General features: G+C 36.1%; 1 non-coding gene and 1 pseudogene across 1 annotated transcript; one reads left to right on the top strand and one right to left on the bottom strand.

Moving 5' to 3' along the window:
- The window catches only part of LOC143637792 (transport and Golgi organization protein 1 homolog), a 39,701-nt pseudogene that overhangs the window by 14,690 nt on the left and 3,334 nt on the right, over window positions 1-21,677 (bottom strand).
- On the top strand, window positions 6,898-7,000 carry LOC143411027 (U6 spliceosomal RNA). Its single transcript, XR_013092758.1, has one exon. It is a non-coding gene; the product is annotated as a U6 spliceosomal RNA (small nuclear RNA).

The following is a 21,677-nucleotide window of genomic DNA, read 5'->3' as shown; positions in this document are numbered from 1 at the left end:
CAAAGCAGTATGAAAATTATCCAAGGTTGAGAATAAAAATATTTCCTAGGCCCATAAAAATAATTCGTTGTATCAGTACTTAAAAGTTCCACAAAATGGGCACAGAAGTGGGTTCAACTTCCTTGACTCCTAATCTTACTTTAGTTAACAGCTGGACTAAGTTCAACTTAACCAATTTTACAAAATATTTCAAAAGCCAAATTATAGCAACACTTAGCAGCAAAACTCTTACCAAGTCATGATACTTAGCATTCTGTTCTCTTTCAGATTCTAACATAACATGAAGACTTTTAGCTCTCTCATCCAGAAATTCTTTAGCTTTTTCAAGAAGCTTTATTTTATCCTGGGAAAAAAAGGTGTCAAGATTACTCACTCATTACATTTACTTTTGAGTTTAGAATGTAATTCCCCCAAAAGAAGGAATTTTTACCTTATATTTAGTTGCTTCATCAGAAAGAATCATATTTTGTTTCATGGTTTCTTGGATCTGTTTCTTTGATTCCTTCATCTATGTAAATAAAGCATTCAGAATTAAGATACACAAATTATAGTGCTACTATACAAGTTACTTCCAGACAAGTGACCCTTTCCAGAAGAAAGCAGTACTTAATACATATGACTGCTTAGAATATGAATGATTTGTAGGAAATAATGAAATAAAAATTTTAAAATACGATTTTTAAATTAAAACAGGTAGAAATGATTCAAGCTAGAACCAAGGGAGAAAGAAACAAAAAAATGATTATACCTTCTGTTCATACTTTGAAAATTTCTGTATCAGTTCTTCATCTTCTTTCATGAAATTGATTATCTTTTGGGCAATTTGCTGTTCAGTGACTAAAAGGGGAAAATACACAAGATTATTATAATCACTAAATGAAATTCAATTACTCAATCTACTAAAAGCAAAGACATGTTATATGGTACTATGAGGAAATACTTCTTAGCATAACTATTATGCTTTTAAAAAGCAATCTATGCTTATTAGCAATGAGTATAAAATTATTAAAATTTAAGAAAAATATAAGAACAATGATATTTTGCTGGGCGCGGTGGTGCACACCTGTAATCCCAGTGGCTCAGGAGGCTGAGCCAGAAGGATCCCAAGTTCAAAGCCAGCCTCAGCAAGAGCGAGACACTAAGCAACTAAGTGAGACTTGGTCTCTAAATATAGGGGGTTGGGGATGTGGCTCAGTAGAGTGCCCCAGAGTTCAATCCCAGGTACCCCTCCCATCCAAAATGATATTTCAATTTAAGCTTATTTCACAGATGGGAAATACAGTAAAGTGTTGTAGCTTGATATTCCTCCCTTCTCAAAACACTTTCTTTTCAGAAAATGGAATCATTTAATTCTTTGCAAAGAAAAACAGAAATGAAAGCATACTGATTCACATTAACATTCTTTAAATTATCTACTCAATTACTTAATGCATGATTAAATCATTAGCATAGAAATACTCTTCAAATGTAATACATCTGCATTACATCAATATTCAAAGTTAATCTGCCCCAAATTAAAACTTATCATCTCCCTATCCACAATTTGTTCCTCCTCTTTATCTCCTATCTCAGAGTTGGAACCATCATCATCTATTCAGTTATCCATGCTAGCAACCTAAGAATAGTAAAATTTTCAGGAGGTAAAAAAGTAATAGACATTAAAAGTCACTGTATCTACTTCTAACATACATAAAACACACATCAAACACCAATACAATACAAGTTTAAGAAACCTAAACATTTACCTTGATATACTCTATCTTTTACCTAGAAGAGAGAAAAAAGATTAAATTTGATGTCAAACATCTGCTCAATAGAAACAGCATTCCTAAAACAACAGTCAGAATCATAACCAAGTGAGAATTTAATAACATTCTTGTTCAGAATAATAAATTTATAGGATTAAAAATAAATAAAGGTTAACAAGCATTTTAAATTTAATTGGTAGTGATATTTCATAAATAGGCTCTGACATAAAAACACTAAAATATGTACCTTATTTCACAGTAAAGATGTGTGTGTGTATGTGTGTGTGTGTGTGTGTGTGTGCGTGTACTCAAAATCATTTACTTGAGAATTCTAAATAACCAGGATAAAGTCTAGAAACAATGACTATTCAAAAGGAATCTGAGGAAACAATATTAAAGGCATAATCTTTGTACTAAGATATGCCACTTTCACTCACCAGAAAACATCTTAGAACTTCAATTTAAATTTGGCTATTGGCTGAATTTAGAAACTAAGAGGCTACATCATCTTATTTCTACAAACCACTAAATATATAGCAAGAAATCTGAAAGGGAAGACTACTAGAAGAAAATGCACAAGCAACAAGAGAAATGACAATTAACATATTCTGGAAAGGACAAAAACAATCATTTCCTAAAGACAGCAATAAACTGCCTGATAATAAAACCTAAGCAGAAATTTTTAAAAACATCACTAAATTTCTTTGTAACTTAGCATATACTTGTCCTTTCAAATGTTATAAATGGTGATGGGATACTCAGATGTGTCCATGGATCATCCATGGAATCTTCGTAATAGGAAATTGCTTTCAGAAAACTCCAACACAGAAAGAAATGGCATTTCTTTAATGTCATAGCCTTGCTAACCTTTTACTCAAAATGACAACAGAGGAAAATGGAAAGTAGCATAAAAGCAGTCATCTAAGGAAGAGACTAAAGCTCCAAAGTCAAATGCTGAAACTGAGGAGCAACAGCTAGGAACCAGATCCCACATAACCTAGTGAAAAGAGAAACAGGTACTGGGGTTCTTGAAATGAAAGAAACAAGAGAGAAATATAAAGTGTTTTCATGTTTTTCCCTTCTCTTTATCCTTCTATTTCCTTTTTCCTTTTAGCTGAGAAAAAGTTCAATGAGATTAGAAAATTCCTCACAGGAATCCAGGCAAATGATTCTTCTATTTAAGAAGGGAATACTTTTTAAGAGATTTTACACTCAATTGTACAAGGATAGGAAACTTATCTTAACAATGATATGTCTGATATAATTAAGAAATCAGAAAAAGAACACCCAGATTTGAAAAGATTTGTATCCAATGCTTTTGGCCTCTTTAACTGTTAGGCTTTTCATATGCAAAGTCCATTTACCTAAAATAATTTTCTTCCAATTATGTTAAATAACTATGAAACAGAATGACCTACAGTATAAACATAAGTATGTATAAGGTTATATATATACGCTTATACATATATGTACACACATACTTACACAGAGATAGACTAATTCTGCTCAGAAAAAAAAAGACTTAATGAACAAAACATTTAATGGATTTTTGGACAACACATAATCTATACTTCCAAATAAAAAGGTATTTTCTGAACATATGATCAAATCATAAAATCTGGGAAAAATATATATAAAAGACTGGAAAAATTATCTCATCTTCTTTTTCTCATTTTACTGTATTTCTTTGTAGCATTTCCCCCTGTTTATATGTGTTTATATTAACATACAGTTCATCAACATTTAAATCTTAGTTTCTGCTTTTTTTTCCACTTCACATTTAATTGTGAGCATTTTCTGTACCTCAAAGCTTTTAAATAGATAAATCTGCCTACTATTCCATTAAGCGAACATACAATAACCCCTAAATGAATTATGTTGTGCTAAGTCTTCAATCTAATACACTGTTCCACTGAAAAACATTACCAAAATTTTTAAAGCATAGTTATTTCTTTAATATAGATTACTAGACATATATGCTACATAAAAGGATATTTATCTAACCTATCCCATCTTTTATCCCACTTTTAAGACTTCTGATACGTATGAAACTACTGGTCAGGACGGCTGTAAGAATTACCAGTTCTACCAAATGCACCCACACTAAATTATTTTATAAGGTTAGTTTGACTTAAACCACTAATTTGTGTTTTAGCAACTGAAAAGGAAAAAAAGGGGGGGCAGTGACTATATAAAATAATCCTTGTGCTTATGTGCTAAGGTATAAGTAAGTTAATTTACTCACAACAAGAACAGTTCTCCAAAAGAAAATGACAAAGGATACCAATCCAAAGAAAACAGTGAAAACTACAGGCTCCCATGGTAGTCCATAAAAATCAGGCCCAGGTTGATACTCATCAGGCAATGTAGTAAACAGCTGAAACAGACAAATTAGAAGAAATGGGAAACCTTAAATTTATAACAAAACAGTCACAAAGAATCATGGCAATTCTAAACCAACCTCCTCGTCAGAAATCCACCTCCTCAATATTTTCCAATAGCTTCTTCAAGAGAAAGGATACTGGCAGTCTCATATTTTTTGTTCACTTGCAGTGTTTTCAAGTATAATGAATCTAAATATTTTTTAAAAATTTATTTATGTATCTTTAGTTTCAGGTGGACACATTATTTTGTTTTTATATGGTGCTAAGGATCAAACGCTTAACCCTAACCCTAACCCTGACCATAACCCTAAACCTAACCCGAACCCTAACCCTAACCCTGTGCCTCATGCATGCTAGGCAAGCGCTCTACCACTGAACCACAACCCCAGCCTGAATCTAAATACTTTACATTGAGCATACATTTCCAGTTTGTAACAGGCCCTATATCATCACATTGTCTAACACCTGGCTAGAATCCCTCTGGATCATTCTTTTCTCTTAGATAACCTGGTTTTTATAATTTAAAAAATTCATTTAAGACAAAAACTTAAATATATGAAAGAACTAATTAATTTTATGGCAACAAATAAAAACAATGAAACAATAAAAAGATTTCAAGCCCCTTTAGGTATCATTTGATAAGCTAGAAGAATACCTTACTATTCTGAAAAGTGTTTAAATGAAGAAAAGGAATCAAATATTTATCTCCTGCCTTAACTATACAAACCAAATATCTGTGTAAAGAATAATCAATCATAGCCAGGCGCCGTGGCACACACTTGTAATCCCAGTAGCTAGGGAGGCTGAGGAGGGAGGATAGCAAGTTCAAAGTCAGCCTCAGCAAAAGGGAATTGCTAAGCAACTCAGTGAAACACTGTATATAAATAAAATACAAAATAGTGCTGGGGATATGGCTCACTAGCCAAGTGCCCCTGAGTTTAATCCCCAGTACCCCCCCCCCCAAAAAAAAAAAAAAAAGAAAAGAATAATCAAATTTTTATTTGTGTAGGCATCCCAGCCTTTAAATGAAGAAAGAAAAATCCCACCAACTCAGACCATTGCTATTTTGCAACCTATAATATATTAGCAAATCTCGCCAACGTCACTGTTGACTAGTAGTCAACATCAAAGGAGAGGACATGCATATGTCAATGCAATATTTCCTATTAAGTTTTCATAAGAAACAGAATTGAACCTAAACCTGACTACCAATTTCCAAGAAAATATAAAGCAACAGAGAGAGGCTGAGGTTGTTAGCTCAGCACTTGCCTAGAATGCATGGAGCCCGAGGTTCAATCCCCAGCACCACCAAAAAAAAAAAAAAAAAAGGCAATAGAGAAAACAGGTTAAATTGTTGTACCAGGGGGATGTTATTTATTCACCAAAACTAAAATATATCCTAGAAGTCCCACAAACATATTTTTTTCAATTATTGCAAAAAGTTACAACAAAAGGAGAAATCAATAGATAGTAACTTATATGAGACTTGTTCTCCCACTGAAAGCAACCAGAAAGTTGGAATATATATATTATTATTATTATTTTATTTTTTTTTTTGTACCAGGGATTGAACTCAAGAGCATTTGATCACTGGGCCACATCCCCAGTCTCAGCCCCATTTTGTATTTTATTTAGAGACAGGATCTCACTGAGTTACTTAGAACCTCACTTTTGCTAAGGCTGGCTTTGAACTCGTGATCCTCTCTCAGCCTCCCGAGCCACTAGGATATTAAGGCATGTGCCACCATGCCCAGTCAAAATATATTTTTAATGAGCTATTTTTCAGATAGAAAGCCACAAGGGACATGCAACTGTCACCCCTAAGAGCAGGAGAACAAATAGGTGAGCATTCTATCTTGAGGCACCCTCTAGACATCAGTTTGGGAAGGGGAACCCAAATGGGACCTAACAGTCTCACTGAGGAGAAAGAGACCAGAGTTCCAGGAGATTAAGCAGCCAAAAACATGTAGAGAAAACTACCAGAAAGATGGGAGCCACAAAGAAAAAGAGTTCCAGAAATCTGCATAAAGGTGGTCTTCAGTTTGGGGCTACATTCTAAGCAGTACCTGCGAGGGCCAAGAACAACTATAAGCTAACCAATCCCACAGTTGGCACTGAGTTGGGAGAAGTCTGGATTCCAGCTAGCCAGAGAGAGTTGACATACAAAAACAGTATGGTCAACAAGCTCATGAAGAAGTATTTGATCCAGGCATGATGGCACATGTCTGTAATCCCAGCAACTCAGAAGGTTGAGGTAAGAGGATCCCAAGTTTGAGTCTGGCAACTTATCAAGAACCTAAGCAAGTTAGTGAGACCCTATCTCAAAAAAAAAGTTCACTCAATATCATTAATTATCAGGAAATAAACTCACAAAGACATACCCACTAAAATGGCCCAAGTGCTAGTGAAGATGAAGTCAAGTGGAAGTCTCCTAAATTGCTGGTGGAAGTATAAAATGATTGTGGTCATTTTTTAGCATGGCTTGACAGTATCACATAAGATAAAAACATACATTAAACGTAGGAGGCAATTGCACGCCTAGATATGAGTCCACTTATGGGGCATATATATGAAATAGTACTGTAGGAAAAATGAATCTATAGTTTAAAAAAAAAAAGTTATCAGTGGTTGCCTGGAACAGGTGGTGAAGGAACTCACTGGGAAGGATCCCAAGGAAACCCCTTTTCTAGTGAAAAAACTGTTCTATATCTTGATTATGGTAGTTTTTACATGGGTATCTACATTTGTTAAAACTCAGAGTGCGATTGCTTTGGCAGCACATATAATAAAATTGGGACAATACAGAAAAAATTACCATGGTCCCTGAGCAAGGATGACACCCACATTTGTGAAGCATTCCATAGTTTTGTGGAAACAACCCTTCAACAGATGAATGGATAAAGAAACTGTGGTACATATACAAAATGAAATGTTACTTATAGCATTAAAAGAGAAAAAAATTATGGCATCTGCGGTGAATGGGAATATCAGGCTAAGAGAAGTAAGCCAATCCCAAAAACCAAAAGCTGTATGTTCTCTCTGAAAGTGGATGCTGACCCATAATGGGGGTGAGGTGGGTGGCAAGGGGCATGGAAAGAATGGAGGAACTTTGATTGGGCAAAGGGGAGGTAGGACAGGCGAGAGGGCATAGGGATAGAAAAGATGGTGGAATGAGATGAACCTCATTACCCGAGGTACATGTAGGACTACTACACGTGTTGTGTACAACTAGGAAAAGTTTTGTTCCATTTATGTACAATGAATCAAAATGCATTCTGCTATCATGTATAACCAATTAGAACAAATTAAAAAAAAACTCACTGATATTGGCTATCAAGGAATTACTGTTAAGTTGGGTGATGGCCCGTGGGTTCATTATACTATTCTCTATGCTTTTCTTTAAAGCTTTTCTAATTAAATTTATTTTTAATTAGTACATAGAAATAAACATTATAATTATTGAAGTAGGTAACATGACATTTTGATGCATGTATACACTATGTAAAGTTTAAATCAGGTTAAATATATCTACCTCCTCAAGCATCATTTATGGTAAAACTTTCACAATCTTTTCTTCTAGTATTCTGAAATGTACAGTATGTTATGGTTACCTATAGTCCCCTACTATTCTCTCTGCTCTTATTTGAAAGTTTCCATGATAAAAATACTAAAAATAATTTTTAAATTAAGATATAACTTCAAATATTTAAAGGATTTCTATGTAGAAAAGAATTCAACTTTATAGAGGAAATCATGTGGAGGAAAATTTGGAGTCAATACAAGGATGAACTAGACAACAGAAGAACATATAGCCTTGTAAGAGAGTGACTCATGCTAGGAAATACTGGGTGTACAGGCCTCATAACTATTCGTCAGGGCCACAGTAAAGAAAATTACAGCAATGAGTGAGAAACTAGACTAAGAGCCTTCCAAGGTTTCTTCTAACACTAAGAATCTACTAAGATTCCATTGATCAATGAATCTGATTGGTGCACATCTCCCAAAAACATCAGAGCCTATTACTCTCCAGTCCTATCAGATATCATACTACTTGTTTAAGATTTTACATTGACTTGTTCATAATTTTTGCATATATTTGTTAAGTCCTTTTCTTAAGGCTTTCAAAAATCACAATCATGCCTTACACCTGTAGACTCTTTTAGTCCTCGCACAATGTCCTGTACATACTGGGCCATCAAAATGCCTTTTTGAAGGCTCCTTTCAAATCAGTCTCGTAACATTGTGCCTCTTCTTTGCCACTCACGTCAATGTCTTACCTATCACCGCAAAATCACTGACCATACCTGCACCACATTCGTGTACCCCGACCTAGACCTAGAGGAGGGCTCTGTGCATACCTAAAAATATAAATAAAGAAATCCTTCCCATATCATGAGGCTGTAAACTTTCCAAGTGATGTTGATTCATTCTGATAATCAAATTATGACTGTGGAAGACTGGGCTTTAATCACTGGAAATATCATTATTCTAACTGCCTGGCTTGTACATACTCCTTACCCAGGTGGCTGCCACCACCATGAACAAACATGGAGCCAACTGAAAAATGATTCATTTCTCCCCATCACATCTTTTCCACCCTGGTGGTCTTTCCTCCCCAGGTATTCATTGTCTTTATACCACCTCTGACTGCCTACATGAGAATTAGGGGGTGCGTGGGGGTAAAAACCCTACAAAATGCCAGACACCTCACCAGACACTTTACCTTGTCAAATCATTTAATTCTTATGATTGAAGTAAGCATTATCTACATTTTTCAGATGGGGAATCTGATATTCAAAAGTTTAGTTATTTGCCCAAACTTCTAAATGATAACCTTGGGATTTGAAACCAGATCTACCTGGCTTCAAAATCTATACATTTTACAATGAAAACAACATCATCACTTTTCTTACACAAGTCTTGAAATAACACAACCTACAGGAAACAACTTCAATTGAGAAGGATTACTGTAACAATGGCCCTAGGACCATCTTATCCTCCAATCTCTAAAAGCTTTCTCATTCCTATAATTAAACTCTAAAAGTCCAATATCAACAAATACCATGAGGGAGAGGTAAGTCCTAAAATGCTTAGATAAGCTTCTAGACGGATTAAATGTCTTGTTTGGATCATGATTTTCTTTAGAAAGGTCAGCCTTAAGTGACTCTTTCTAAGAAACAGATCTAACCTAATTCCTTTCATTCTTAAAACTTTCTAAGGATCCCCACTATTAATGGTCTAATGCTACTTTGGCTCATGACTTCCTTTAAGATTTGCTGGCCTCTCCAACAGACCATCCCCATCCAACTTCACACTTTATACAACACCAACTATTCACCTTCTCCTGGCCTCCCCAAATATCCTTTTCTTCATGTTTCCATTTCTCTGAACACATTTCTTCTGACTGCCAGGTTCCCCCACCATCCTCCACCCCAGCCTGTCTAATCAACAACAAACCACATGTCACACTTCTGTTTGCCCTTTGCCTGTGCTTCAAACACATCTCAACTACTTTCTGACCTTATTGATCACCCTTCCAACCATAATAAATGCATTTATGGACAATAATGTTCTACCATCAAATAAATACCTCTCTTTCTGCCATTATCTTACTGTGTTTCAAGTGAATGCTATTATCTCCCTGCCAGAATGAAAGGTTCTGAGGGGAAGAACCAAGTTTTTACAGGTGTACAAATGTCCAGCCTTGGTAGACAGCAAATCTTCCTCATATGCTAAACTAAGTAGCCATTAAGCCACACCCCAATGACTTTTGTTTTAGGAGCTATCTACTCAAAGGGTCAGGAGTCATTTTCATAAAGACATTTTAAGTTCTTCACTTCATGACCAGAAGCCACTTAAAAACTAATAAATAATCAACATTCTAATTGAAGAAACTATGTCAAACTTACCATCTTAGTGAAATAAAGCAAGAATGAATATAACAAGGAAAGCACGTTGTCCAAAAGGGTGGCATCTGCTGGCTCTTCCACCTTTGTCTCCTTTAGTTGGTTTTCTGTATCAGCATCATCAACAGGAGTACCTTCTGTTATAAGTAGCTCTAAAATTGAAAGGGGAAATGGCTATTTTATTTTATGCTATAGAATAAGAATTGTCTCTCTTCAGTTTCAATATTCATCAAGTGTTTCACTAAATATATAAGTCACAGTGCCTGGAATATGTGGCTCTCCTAAAGACAATTAACACAGAGAAGAAAACTTCAAAATCCTAATTAGAGCTGTCAGACCCTTCAATTATAAAATGAACAAACTCCAGTCTACTCTCCACTACTTCCATGGCCATACAACTGCTATCAGAACAATATTTACTAATGGAAAATTTTTAAAACCAGAGATATATAGACAGGGTCACATTCAACAAACATGGATTTTTACTCTGTGGTAAAAATTTTAGGAAAGCTGAAAGAGAGGAAGTCTTGGTTTGCAGATTTACAGGTGGAATGAGCCAAGGCTTAACACAGCATCTGGCACCTGGCAGAGATACTCAACAACTATTTAATGAGTAGACAGATGACAGCTATTTAAAAAGAACACAGTAATACCAAGAGAGACTAAAGGGAATTGGGTACAGACCTGCATTGAGGCTCTGTGAATGAGGTAGAATTCCAGTTAGACCTGAGAGCTTGTAGGGGTGGAATTTCAATATGAGTTACATGAGCCTGGGGTACGTTTGATTAAACAGCTAGAAGTCCAACATGCAGTTATTAAAAAGTTGGACCAGTTGGGCTGGGGATGTGGCTCGAGCGGTAGTGCGCTCGTCTGGCCGTGCGGCCAGGGTTCGATCTTCAGCACCACATAAAAAAAAAAAAAAAAGATGTTGTGTCCGCCGATAACTAAAAAATAAATATTAAAACTCTCTCTCTCTCTAAAAAAAAAAGGAAGTTGGACCAGTTGCCTCTAAGTTCTTTCTCAACCCTGAGATTCCATTCACTACTATTTTTTTAAGCTTTTGCCTAATTTTTAATTTTTTTTTTTTTTTAGTTTTTGATGGACCTTTATTTTATTTATTTGTATGCAGTGCAGAGAATCAAACCCAGTGCCACACATGTTAGACAAGCACTCTACCACTGAGCTAAAACCCCAGGCCCTCCATTCACTATTGGTCTATGAATTTGACTGCTGGTGAAGTCTGCCCATTGGTTCAGCATCTCAGCACCTGAGACACATTAAATGACATTTGGGAAGATTTTACCTATAAAGGTGATTGACATCATTTTGTGGTGGAACCTAAAAGGCCAGGGAAATAATTCATGCTTAATTTTGTAAGCCAAGTTTTCCCTAATCTTGAAAGTTTTGGAGCATGAAAATAACAAATCTTAATGGTGCGTGATTCATTTTCAGAACCTTATGGAGTTAAACACAGTTCAGAAGTCAGTAGTGTTCATATATGGATGCAATGTCTTCTGGAAAATGGGAGAACTGATATGTTATTCCTTCTCAAATTAACTGAATCCCCCCTGCTATGAGTTCTCCTACACTCTGTGTGTGCAGATGGGGGCGGGGTCAGGATCAGTGCTGCTAAGCCCTGCACTGGTGCAGGATAATGCTATAGCTATGCTTACAGACCAGAACCTTTAAAAACACAAAATACAGTAATTATGGCTTCATAGTACCATACTGGATGGATAAAATAAAACAATTAGTCATCATCTAATTTACTGATAAAATGAGAGTGAGCAACACAAAAGTAGAATGCTATTGATGCCATTATTGGGGATTTTTTTGAAAAATTGTTTCTCATCTCCCACTGGATACTGTGCACTATGATGAAGTATTCATAAGTGTCAGTCTAAAATGGATTACAGTTCTGTACTGTTTCCTGTAAGTATATAGTATAAAGATCTGGACCATTGACTGCATTTGAAAAAGTTTAATTACCATGTCCAGGAAGCAAGTCAAAACAGGACTTGAGCTATATTACATTCCATTTAGAAGAAAAGGGAAAAAACACAGAATTTATGAGACTATGAACAGTGATTCTCAAGCTAACTTATACCAGGCCAGACTTTCCTGGAAGGCCTGCTAAACACAGATTGTGGGTCCCACCCCCAGAGTTTCTGGTGCTGTTGGTCTGGTGGAAAATTACAGTTTTAGAGCATAAGGCCTTTGAAGAATAATATTTTAGTTGTAAATGGTTTACACAAGCTAGTCATAGCTAAACATTTGCTTTTAGGTGAGTTATAGTCTCTGGCCTATTTTTGATTTCTAGTCATCTTTATTCTTGATTTTCTCTCACTTAAGAGATTTTTTTTTTGAACTCACATGTACCTATATTACTCTCTGCTCTATTTTGTACCTTTGGCAACAAATATCCTTGAAAGCCTTCATTATGATAATGCCTCTACTTTGTAGAGAAAAATTGGCAAGCTTTACCTGGGTCTACTTTCTCAGTATTTGGGATCTGAGACACTTCTAAGACACCCATGTCCTCAGTCACAGGTTGACTCAAGAGGCTGGGCTCTTCAGGATGGTTCATATTTAAATGATGACTCAGGAGGCGAGGCTCTTCATGAAGATTTCTATTAAGATGATTTGTGTTCTCTTTAGGAAAATCATCTTCATTGGGTGGCTGCATCTCTACAGGGGAGAAGAATGCATTGAGCCAGCTGGATGACACTATCTACCCCCACTTAAGCCCAATGATCAGCACTCCCCCTCAGCACACAGCTCCAGATACCTCAACACTGCCCTCCTTGTCCTGGCATGCACCCATGAAAACAACTGGGCAAGGATACAGGAGGGTTAATTGTTTTCATCCCATTTAAAGGATGACTGAACTATACAGTCAAATTTATAAAGAAGCCTTTAATCCAAAGTATTTCATAAACAAATACATTTATGATAGAGGCTTCAATAACTTAACTTCCCTTGGCAAACCAACATACACCCACATGAATAAATGTGCAGAAGAGAATTCTGGTCCAGAACAAAAATGTGAAATGTCTATTCTGCTCAGAAATAACAGGAACTCTCATCTACAAGTGTGCTGGTCTCACTGAGCCAGTATAGAGAAGGGAATTCCTTAAGTCTAGCTTGCTAATGTGACTTTCAAATATGTTCCAAGTAACCTAGGAGCCAAATGGTGAACCTATCTCCTTCCTGAGCTCAGGACATAGACCAATAGGATCCAGAGCAAAGATTATCTCTTTACAGCTTCATATTCTACCCTGAACATTCACTTGTACTTTGCATTCTTATCCAAAATATATCTGCTTTGATTAAATGTACAACTGTTTTCTTCCCCAAATTATCAGGTAAAATTAGCATTCTTGGGATGTAAATTTTCGAATGGCTTTATGTCCTTCTGGAACTCTTATCATATAATCTCAGTTGAAATATTTCATTTTGAAAAACAATGGATAGAGATGATCAAATATGAAATCAGGAAACAGAAAGCTTTTATCAGGATATTGGCTCATTGTCAGTTTGACGAATATTTAATTGAAAGGCTTCTATGTGTCAAGCACTACATTATAAGGCTTGTCATCCTGGTTCCATCCTTGATTAATATGAATGCAAGGACCTTAGAACCCAGAGGAGTAAAACCAGAATAAGTGACCTCTCCCCCAAGAGACTGGAAATAGCATGGTATCCACAAAAGATAAATGCTGGGGAGGGGAATTCAGGCAAGCTATCCATTAAAAGTTATTCTAGGGCTAGGCTTGAGTGACAGAGCACTTGCCTAGTGCAGGTGAGGCACTGGGTTCGATCCTCAGCACCACATAAAAAGAGATTAAATTGTAAAAAAAAAAAAAAAAAAGTTATGCTAGTCACTCCACACCTACATGATCTAGTACAGATATTTTATGATTAAGAAATTATGTTTAATAAAGCGCTTTTATAATTTTAACATAAAATCTGTACTGTTAACAGGTCTACTTTTGTGCATTAGTTTCTCATTTATATCTTTCTCTTTAACTTTTTATAAAATTTCTCTTTGAACATGCTAACCAATCCCAACTGTCCTAAAGGAAAAAAGAATAAGCAATGTCCTTTCATGCTCTAGCCCAAAAGAATGAATAAAGGAATATATGGGGCTCCTGAGTCAGCCTTCTTTCTCCTTTAGGCACATGGAAACCGAACAGAACTTTACAATAATACACAAAAACACCTGGATGGAACAACTCCTTTTCTCCAGCTCAAGCCGCAAGCAGGTATTTACCTTCAGCTTTAGTCCAGATTTCCTGTAGAGGAGGCGCTGTTATCAATGGAGCAGTCTCCTCCACTGTGGAGTGCTTGTACCTCACAAAATAGATCAAGTATTGGATATCATCAAGCACTGCAGCCTCTTCAAATATGTTACTTTCCTTTATTCCTATGTCTCTAATATCATTCACACGATTATCAAGCATTTGCTCTGCTATGCTCAAAATGTGTGACTCAGAGGCACGGAAGACCTTATCTAGAACTTTTTCCACGTTATAGGGCAGGCTCTCCTGCTGTGCCGACTTCAGCTTTAATGACATTTCCTGCAACATGGCTTCCAGTTCTTGGACATCAAAGTACTTCAGGAAGCGTTGCAAGGACTTTTGTTCTGTAAAGAAGCTGCGGATTATGGGCAAGTCTTCCTCCTGATCGCTAAGCTCTGGCTTTAGGGCTATATGTGGACTCTGTGGGAGTACATCATCTTTAAGATCTGCATAAGCAGGGCCCTGGCTTTCTGCATCCATGATATGCCCTATGTCCTCAAGGTCCTCTTTTGAGATTTCTTTTCCAGTAGCCTTTTCTGTAGACCCTGAAGTGTTCAGATGTTCCTTAGGGTTGTCTTTTTCAAGATCATCAGAATTTTTATCCTGAAATACTTCACTTATCCCTGAAGTCTGAGTGTTTTCCTCATCACTTCCGTCAAAGAGTCCCTGGGCTTCCTCATCTGCCAGAGGACTTTCCTCCTTTCCCATTTCCATATCACCTCGTTCCTTGTCCATCATGTCTACCCTTTTGGCTGTGGTTTCACTTTTCTTAAAAATCTCCCAAATTATACTCATTTCTTGTTTGTTTTCTTTGGTTTCCAGATCAGGATTCATAGTCTCTAAAATTGCTTTCTCAAGAACGTGCTGGTTAACATTCTGAATCCCAGAATGTTTTTCTTTTGACTGTTTTGCACTTACAGCATTTTCATCCTCCAGTAGCTCTTCAGGGGGATAATAATCCTCCTCTACTGATGCTGGCCTTTCGGTATGGAGACCCGGTACTTCTACCTCGTCAGTTTGCTCTGTTTTTTTAATTTCCTGTGTCCCCTGTGTTGCCTTATGCTGAATCAATTCTTCAGCCAAGGACTGCTCTTTACCCTTGTCCTTGGAGAGCCCTATCTTCTCATTTACATGACTAACTGTAACAATCACATCTCTTTCTTGTTGCCAAGAAAAATTTTTTCTGGGACTGTGGACCTCTTCTTCTGGTTCTCTTAACAAACCAATTCCATCTGGAGAGGAGAATCCAGATTGATTTTCAGTTTTCAGAACTAGTCCCTCTTTAATTTCCTGAGGTTGATGCTCCACTGAGTCTATGTGCAGGGTTGGTGTATTTACTGAACCTGGCTCCTCCATTCCATCTTCGGATGCATCATTTTGATTATCTCCCAGGAATGTTGCAATACCCAAGGATTCTGGTGGTTTACTCTGTTCTTGGGTCATCAGACTCCCTACAGCTTTATGTAGAGATTTATTCTCTAAGCTATCTTCCAAAATCTTCTCTCCAGGTGAAGAGAGTTCTTCATTCACTTCTTTTGAGTCTTTTGAGATATGGATAACTGCTTCTTTTAGGTCATTCTCTTTGTTTTCAAAGGCTGATTTTAATGTGTCCTTGCCCTTTTCAACAGCTGGCAATGAGCTGAGTTTATTTCTTTGGGGAGAAGTATATGCAATCATCCCTTCTATCTTCTCATCCTCTAATTCTGAAACATCTTGCATCAGGTGCTTCTTAGGCTCCTGAACATCTGTCTCTTTTCCTTTAATATGAAGTTCGATGTCCACTTTTGGCTCTTCATCATTATCTGTCTTAGAGGTTTCCACAAAAAGACCATATTCTGCACTTTCAGGATAAATATAATCTGTTGCTGCTTGTGGTTTCTTCTGTTTTCTATCTGGAACTAAAGCTTCCTCATCTTCTTTTTCTTCTTCTGAATAAGAATTCCCCAAATCCATCATATCTGTTTTCTCGTCACCACCTGTGCCAATAAATAAAGTATCCTCCAAGGTTGTCAGTATATTTTTGTCATCATCCTTGATGCCTGGGGGCAGAGTTACCTCAACCTTATCTTCTTCATTTGAATTCTGCTCTTCACCTATTGAATATTTCTCCACTCCAAACTCCACTGGGAATTTCATGCCTTCTTCACTTATAAAGGTTAGTAATGGGAGCTCCCCAAAGCTTTCCTCATTCTCCTCTTCTTCCTTATCAAATGCATAATAATCAGCATCCAATTCCTCATCATCAAAATCTTCGTCTAATGAAGTCACCAGTCTGGTCGTCTCATAATCAGACACAAGTGCATCAGCAGTATAGCCAAATTTGGTTTTCAAGTCTAATGTCATTTCTTTTTTCAAAAGTGTATAAGCATTAGTCTTCTGTTCGTTTGAGACCTGAGAACTGTTGCTGGTTTTGTTGTTTTCACTTTCTGGCACTTTCAATTCATCTTGTAGTATTTCTTCAAAGGGTTCAAATGAAGTTTGTTCACCTTGAGCATTATCTGTTTGACTATCTGCATGAGGATGGTTCTTCTGAGCCAGAAATTGTTCCTCAAGATCCATAGTGTTTTCTGAGAATGCACTTTCAATTTGCTCTGAGTTTGCTACTACTGGTTTAGGTTCAGGTTCAACATCCTGGGAGACTTCAGGAAATTGTTCCACTTTTTCTATAGCTTTCTCAGAATCTTCATTTGCAGAATCATACAATTCCAAAAATCCTAGAAGTTTTTCTACACTATAATTATCAAAATCATCTCTTCCACCATCAAAACAGACAAAATCTGTCTCCTGTAAGGAAAAGGAAAACATTAGTGTGTCAATAACAAAGTGTCACAAAAGCAAACTCATCCATGCTCCCAAATTCAGGATTGGTTCTAAAGAATCTTTAGGGTTAACCACATTACCCTCCTCCAATCCCCATTGGCTAACTCCTTCTATGGCTGAGTATATCTGTCTTTTTCTAGACTACAGTGTTAGAAAGTCTATTCTTTCTTTCTTTCTTTTTTTAACATGGGTCATATTCTTTAAAAAGCATAATGAGTAAAAATGGTGACAATTTGGTCTCCAACAGCCTGACTCTTGGGTCTCTCTCAATTTGCTCTGAGCATAAGTAGGGAAAGGCAAGGTATCACTTGTAGGATTCTCCAGCTCTAAAATCTACACCTATGTTTCAGGAATTTAATTCTTAATCATTTGCTCAGGAGAAGCTGGAAGATCCTGCAGCATTGAGAAAGATGAATCAGTTTTAAAGTATCTTACTGAGATACAAGTACATTTGATGGAATAAAGAATGATATTAAGGAGGCTCCTCACATTATAATTACCACAAGAACAAACTGAAAACAAGATTCAACAAGTTATACACCTTCCTCTTCATCAGGGTTTCACAGTCACTAAGACCTCTCTCAGGACTATCTATATATTTATTTAGTCTTCCTTCTTGCCACTAGTAAGCAAATTGACATATAAAAGGAGCCATAGTATGAATGGAATTTTTTTTTTAAATTTCCATCTCCTAATTAAATCTTCATAATATTCTGTGGGGGTTCTGGGGGTGGGGGAGGCAGTTCAATGTAGTAGGGATGAGTGATTTCCTCTCCCCATCACATGCATTTCTAAGCCATGAGGGATGCATGTAATGGGAAACATAATGAAAAGGCAGAGTTCAAAACAAATGAGTTCTCTGTAATCAGTGAACTGCTGTCACAGCTTAAATCCCAAGAACTAACTCTCTTTACCAACAATGAAGTCCAACAAGCAACAGAAGTGATTTTATGGCCCCTGAGATTATGAAGAAATTTTAGGAACAGCAACAACAAACAGGATGACTTTATCCATTCACCCCATCTAATCTAAGAACTATCCTAGCCTAGCAGCTTGCATATTCTACAGCCACTACAAAGAGCTGCCCAAAGATGTTTCAATGTTGGTGGGCATCAATTACTACACAATTTAAAACTCTAGAAAATAATCAGCTGAAGTGAGAATTCTAGAACACGAAATCCTTTCAGTCACAAAATCAATTTAAGTCAGAGCACAATACAGGAATGCTGTATAAAGGAAGCAGTTGGGGCCTTAAAAGATCTGAGACTGAACATCACCTGAAACACTCAGGTCCCCTTTTCCAAATCTATAACATGACTACGATCCCATATATGACTAAGAATAAGAAAACCTTTGTAAGTACGTATTTCTAGCCTAGTATAAAAGTTAGAGTTTATTAATTTAACCTAAATATACTTAAAATGTCTAATAACTATCCAATGAGTAGTTTTCAAGTTGGAATACCTCCTTTTGCCTGTAAAATGAAATTATTTACCTCTTAAATTTAATAGCCAAGTACAAATATATTACATTATTTATTTTTCACATATAAAACAGAAGAGAAAAGCCCTATAGTTGAGTAAACAGCCTTCTATAAGAATATCTGTTTCAATATATTAGAAAACTCTCAGATTATAATATAATCACCCTTGAATGCCTTTCAAACTTTTTTTTATAGGTAGTCTGATTTCAAATGAAAATCTGATACACAAATGTTATAAACACATTATAAAACTTTCAGAAGCAGTTAACTGAATATAATGGGTGGATTTATAAGCCAGTTTACAATTGAGAACAAAAAAGAAATCCATAACTTACATCTGTTGAAATTTGTAGCTCTTCTTTAGTATATTCACAAACTACCTTGATGAAATCTTTCGGAAAATATCCAAACATATGGTCAACCTATAGTGCAAAGGAGACAAATATAAAATAAATTCTGTACAAGGAATATAAATAAGAGATTCTCAGAAGTGGCAGGAAATATACACATAATAGATAGGTATATGGTATAACCAAGAAATAAAGTTGCTATAACAATTACACTGAGATTATTATTCCAAATAAAAATTAAGTACAGAACTGTTAAAACAACATTTCCAACCACTGAAGTTCTTTTTTACATTTAGCTTAATTCTCAACACAGAGCATATGAAGTTAAGACTTCTGAAGTAAATAAAAGATCTGCATAGGAGATTATTGTATATTATATGGTTAAAACTATATAAATCAAAGCTGGTTATAAATGCAATTCCAAATAACCTCTAGCAAGAATTTACCTGTACATTTTGTAGCATTGCTCATAAACCAATATTTATGTCTTTCTTAACCAATACACAACAGTCATGAAAATTAATAAGTAAAAACAATACAAAATCTCTAAAATGTATTACCACTATAGCAAATGTATTGATAGTATATGCTTTCCTAGCTTTTTCCAAATCTACTTTTACAAGTACTTGGGGAGAAAATAAAATTACAATATAATGCATACTAAACCACATATCAAGCTTCAGTTTCACCCAAAATAAATCCTCTGCAGAAAAGAACCCCATTTATTTTCAGCACCAACAGCTAAATTATATGAAGTTACATAAAGTGTACAAAAGGTATATAAAGTTCCCCTTGAGAAAGACACTCTTATTACTAACTACTGACTAAAAGGAACAGAAGATTCTTGCCAATAATTAAAGGAAACTGATAGGCAAATCAAACGCCCATAAAAGAAAATTAAAAAAGGCATCTTATCACTAACTCTAAAATATCCCCATTCATGAATGTTCTTGTTATATCTAGAAACCATCTGAGAGCCAGTATTAGTGGTAGAATACTGCCATGAAGATTAGATAAGACGGAGCAATTAAAAGCTTCATCACTGGCAGATAAAGTCTGAGACTCTAGAAAATCAACAACATTGCAGAATGAAAACTAAAAACTCAAAAGGAGAATCATTTTGAAAACTAAAGAGTTTTTAATTTCCTAAGTATAACATTCATGACATGAGAGGCGAGTCTGAGGGGAAATACACTTTTCCCTTCTGATGAAAATTCTATTAAGGTTAAATTTGGAAAAGGAAAAAAAAACCAGAGATGTATGGAGAAAGGAATCACATTTATCTCTTCTTAATCTGTCAATTGAGACCATAGATTATATAAAGCTCCATAATTACACACTGGGTGGTATCCCATTTCTTGTGATATGAAAAAAAAATGATGCAGAATCACGGAGGCTCATGACTGGAAATAATTTTTATACCTAATTTTGCTTCCATACATCATCCCTGCCGAGGTGCTGCTGATTTGATTTGTGGGTGGGGAGCAAAGAACTGCCACAAGAGAACAAATTCTGCATAAGCTACTATCAGAACAAATGTACTTAAGTGCCACTGCCCTGAAAGGAAATATTCAAAAGGAAGATGGATTAGACAGGGGTCCTTTCCTAACTGAGTTTTTCACTTTATAGGAAGCTAAGATAAAACACAACCTGACTGAAGGCAAAGAAGACAAATGAATGCCACAGGAGCAATGCAAACAAAGTGCCACCCAAACACTCATCAGTCAGCAAAGATCCTTTCTGGTCAGGTGCTGAAAGCAGGGCTCCTCAGGAAGACAGGATGAGTGCTGCCACCCAGAATGGCAAGAGTCCTAGGGATGAACATAGTTAACAGGCTACAATGTGACAGGAGAAAATGTAAATCAAGCCCATTTATCCAAAAGTTCAAAGAAGGGGAGAAAGACGACTATTGTATGAAAAATGCCACTTAGGTACATGGAAAAACAGTTCCAAGTTTAAAGATTACGAATCCTATTTGGTATACTTGAAAGAAACAATAGATGGTTCTTTATATGGAGTACTACAACTGGGACTCTGTCTAAATATAAAGTTTGTACCTAAAGGCACTAAGTTTCAAGATCATCCCCTAAGAATCAGAAATGGCAACAAAATGAAACTAGTTTTCCCATAGGGATTACTCTTATTTTCTGCTGTGTGGTATTTTATTTAGGGTGAGAACTTTCAGGGATGCAACCCGGAATGTCTCTAAACTGGAACATTCCTACAGTCATCAAAGACCCTTGCTACTATTTTAAGTAAACAATCCACATATCACATTTAAATGAAAAGGACAATACTCATAAGTCTCTCAATGAGGTCACTCCTAGTGAATCTCCCCATTTAAAATATCAAAGCATGATATAAACAATGTCATGTCTTTCATCAGAAGATCCATACAACTGGCTAGAAGTAGAACCCCTGGGGGAACCTTCAGGCATAGATTATAGGAAAAGCAGGAAATGGATGACCCAGAAGTTGCAAAAAAGAAAAAAAAGCACATAATGAACATAATATTCTGCTTTTTTAGAGTAAAAACAGCACAAATGATTAGGTAAAATACACAAAAAATCAACTTTAAATATTCATGCCTGAGTTACTATCTTAGACTTAATTTACAGGATTAACTCTAATGTTCTTGAATCCTTCCCTTTTGAAGCAGCAAAGCTAAGAATTGTCAGGTTTTCA

This window comes from Callospermophilus lateralis, unplaced genomic scaffold (assembly GCF_048772815.1).
Source record: "Callospermophilus lateralis isolate mCalLat2 unplaced genomic scaffold, mCalLat2.hap1 Scaffold_93, whole genome shotgun sequence".
Lineage (NCBI taxonomy): Eukaryota > Metazoa > Chordata > Mammalia > Rodentia > Sciuridae > Callospermophilus > Callospermophilus lateralis.
This window is presented reverse-complemented; position numbering and strand designations above follow the sequence as displayed.